The sequence below is a fragment of the Orycteropus afer genome, unplaced genomic scaffold, assembly GCF_000298275.1.
Source record: "Orycteropus afer afer isolate SDZICR_OR568_19922 unplaced genomic scaffold, OryAfe1.0 scaffold00085, whole genome shotgun sequence".
Lineage (NCBI taxonomy): Eukaryota > Metazoa > Chordata > Mammalia > Tubulidentata > Orycteropodidae > Orycteropus > Orycteropus afer.
The window spans coordinates 4,362,028-4,365,925 of NW_006921672.1; the positions used below are offsets into that span (position 1 = coordinate 4,362,028).

Here is a 3,898-nt window from a genome sequence, read left to right on the forward strand (position 1 = left end):
CCAGAGAAGGGCACTGACAGCTGGAAAACTCTGTGTCCAACAAGGGTTAGTCATGACTTTCTTATTACCATCTCCTCCTCACAGGGTCCTCGGAAACTATAGCCTAGGGAGGCCAAGGATCAGTCCAGTGCCCTAGTGTCAAGGGAGGACTCACCTTGGTCCTCTCAGCCCTGGGGGTCTAGCCACAGCCAGGCCACTTACTGCTCAAGATCCTTATCTTCCAACACAAGTTTCCCCAAGAGGGTCTGAGTCCAAGGTACCAGGTGCCTGGGGAGTAAGAAAGGGGAGTGGGAGCCTCTGCTCCAGAAGAGTAGTCAAGACCCTACTCTTGATTGGGCAGGCACTACTAGAGAGGTCTGGGCCCTGGCAGGGAGGCAAGGCCTTACCTATGTCCAGTGCCCTGGGGAAGGGGAACTTGAGGGGCCTCTGATCTAATTCCCATCAGGCCATGGAGATACCTCTGGCTTGACCTCTTTTCTCCTGGGAAAAAAAATGGATATGGTACACCTCATATAGGACCGTGAAGGGGCCCATGAAAACTCAACCTGGGAAGGGCCTAGAGAAGGTCATGGGGTGCAGGACTAGGTACTGGGGCTGCCTCTGCCCTCAGGTCCTAGTAACCCAGAGGGCAGTAACCAGAAGGAGGCTGGCCCAGCCCTGAGCTAGCTCAGTAACTACCAGCATGGCTGCTTGGGGATGATGACAATCAGGCAATGGAAGCCCAAGTCCAGGCTCTGGGAGGGGAGGGCATAGTGAGGGCAGCCTTCAATGTGGGGAGGGAGCAGGTCACGTTAAAAAGAAAGGACAAGAAACTTCTGGTAAGATGGCAGAATAGGAAGACAAGCCACAGACCCTCTTTAACAAAGAAAAGAGAAACCAATTGACACAGATACAGAAGATAATCCTGGAGCCCTGAGCTTTGAAAGGAAGGATACAGACGTGGATTAAACAACAACTAGTAGAAGAACCTGAATGAAAACAGTGAGTAAGGAGACAAATGGAGCTGCAGACTGTCAACTGTCCTGATGGCACAGACAGCCTGAATATTTCCAAGTGGTGTTAGGATCTGAGAATTAAACTGAAAATCAGCCCTGCTCACCAAGGGCTGCATGGACTACTACATGGGTAGCTAATGACTGAAAAGGGATACAGCAAAGAAGAAGACAAACTGAGCTGTGGACTTTCGGCTATCCAGAGGGCGCAGCCATTTTGAATGTTTACAGGCGGTGGCCATTTTGGATATTTAAAGTGACAGTATTCTCATTCAGATTCCAGGGACCTAAGAATAGGCTCTGCTTGCCAAAGACAGCATAGACATATGGGAGGCTGATGACTAGAAAGGAGACAGGTGGTGAGTACATAAGTGCTGCCAACTAGCAAATAGAGGAGCACAGTAACCTGCTTACTCAGATGCATTCAAACAAAACAAAGAAAATTAAAATCTTGGGCAAATCACTTCCACACATAATCACCAATTAAATATAAACACAAAAACGTCACAATGTCTTGGAGACAACAGACCATCACAGTCCACATAAAGAAGCAAGATAAAGCAGGAGAAACAAGGGGCCAAGATACAGACCCAGAGCACATCCCTGAGGAATAAGCAGCATTCGAACTCCCTGAAAAGGAATGAAAAAGAATTATATTTAGATGCCTTCAATGGATTGAGAGACAGATCAAGGAAAACACTGACAAAATCTAGGAAAGCACAGAGAAAACCTTAGAACAATTTCAGAGGACAATACAAGAATAAAATGACTATAAATAATTGAAAAATTAGAAATGATACAAAATCTACAGATAGAAATCCAGAAGATTAATACTAAATTCTCAGAAATAGATAATATATTGAATGGACAAAGGAGTAGACCTGAATCAGTGGAAGACAGAATTAGTGAGATTGAAGACAAATACCTGAACACTTCTTTGGAAGGGAATCAATCAGAAAAAAGATCAAAACAAAATGAAGAAAGCCTAACGTTTGTGTGGGATACCATCAAAAAGAATAACCTACGTGCAATCAGAATTCCAGAACAGGAAGAGACAAATAAAAACACAGAGAAAATTGTCAAAGATTTGTTGGAAAAGAATTTTCCTGAGATGATGAAAGATGACAATATATCCATTCAAGAAGTTCAATGAACCCTAAACAGGATAAACCCCAGAAGAAAATCACCAAGACATATCATAATCAAACTCACCAAAACCAAAGACAATGAAAGAATCCTGACAGCATCATGGGAAAAACAAAAAGTTACTTAGAAAGGGCAACCAGTAACACTAAACTCTGGGAGTCAGGGCTGCCCTCCTGACTCCGCACTGCTCGGTCCTACGCTGGCATTTGAACCAGTTCCCACTTCCTGGCTCTCTTGCCTAGGTACATGATTGCAGACTCCTCTCCTGCACTGTACAGAGAGGTGCCTTGCATCCAGTAGACATGGCCTCAGCAGCCGCCACCATGGCCCATGAAGACTGGAATAATTGGTGCAACTGTCCTAGATGACCCAGAAACTTTAGAAGGAAGAACCTAAAAATATGTGGATACTCCATTTGGCAATCCATCTGATGCCTTAACTTTGGGGAAGATAAAAAATGTTGACTGTGTTCTTCTTGCAAGGCATGGAGGCAGCACACCATCATGCCTTCAAAAGTCAACTACCAAAAGAACATCTAGGCTCTGAAGGAAGAGGGTTGTACACATATCATAGTGACCACAGCTTGTGGCTCCTTGAGGGAGGAGATTCAGCCTGGGGATATCGTCATTGTCGATCAGTTCATTGACAGGACCACCATAAGGCCTCAGACTTTCTATGATGAGAGTTGTTTCTGTGCCAGAGGAGTGTGCCATATTCCAATGACTGAGCCATTCAGCCCCAAGACGAGCAAGGTCCTCATATAGACTGCTAAGAAGCTAGGACTCCGATGTCACTCCAAGGAGACATGGTCACAATCAAGGCACCTTGGTTTAGCTCCAGAGCAGAAAGCTTCATGTTCTGCACCTGGGGAGCAGATGTTATCAATATGACTACTGTTCCAGAGGTGGTTCTTGCTAAGTAGGCTGGGATTTGCTCTGCAAGTATTGCCATGGCAACAAATTACGATTGCTGGAAGGAGCATGAAGAAGCAGTTTCAGTAGATAGGGTCATGAAGACTCTGAAAGAAAATGCCAATAAAGCCAAAAGTTTACTCCTTACTACCATACCTCTGAGAGGGTCCATGGAACAGTCTGAAACTCTCCATAACCTGACGAATATGGCCCAGTTTTCAGTTTCATTACCAAGACATTAAAATAGCATGGCTTCCAAAGAGAAAAGAGGACTTTCTCATTCCAATCACTTTGGGAATTCCTGCTGAATTTGAAAGGACGTAGAAGACATACACAGCTTCCAAGGCCTTGCCTGCTTAGAAAGAATATGAGAAGAAAGATAAGAAATGGCACTTATTAGCGATTCCTCCTATGAGACTTGAGCTGGTTCAAAAAATAAGAAAAGCAAATGACCAGTAAGCATACAGAAAAATCTTACACTTTAAAAAAAAGACAAGATATCGATTCCCCTCCCTCTATTCAGTTTTTAACAATAAAGGGGAATGGGTAACATCCAGTTTCCCATGTTACCAAGGAATATAAAGAAGAAATCAGATTCTTGGGCTATTTATTTTTATTTTTAGTTTTTTTGTGTGATTTGGGTGAAAATTTACAGAGCAAATTCACTTTCTATACAGCAGTTCACATACACTTTGTCTCATGACATTGGCCACAATTTACCACGGTGCGACAGTTCCCCTCCCACTTCCTCCCAATAGTTACCTCTTCCCTGTGTCCATCCCTCCATGCACTCCTGCCCCCTGAGCTCTCTCCCTGTGTGTAAGCAGCCCTTCTTTCTCCCATGATTGT

The 3,898-nt window shown here is 44.2% G+C and overlaps 1 pseudogene; it reads left to right on the forward strand.

The window, feature by feature from the left end:
* Positions 1-2,440: 2,440 nt before the first annotated feature.
* Positions 2,441-3,291, forward strand: LOC103197902 (annotated as a pseudogene).
* Positions 3,292-3,898: the final 607 nt, after the last annotated feature.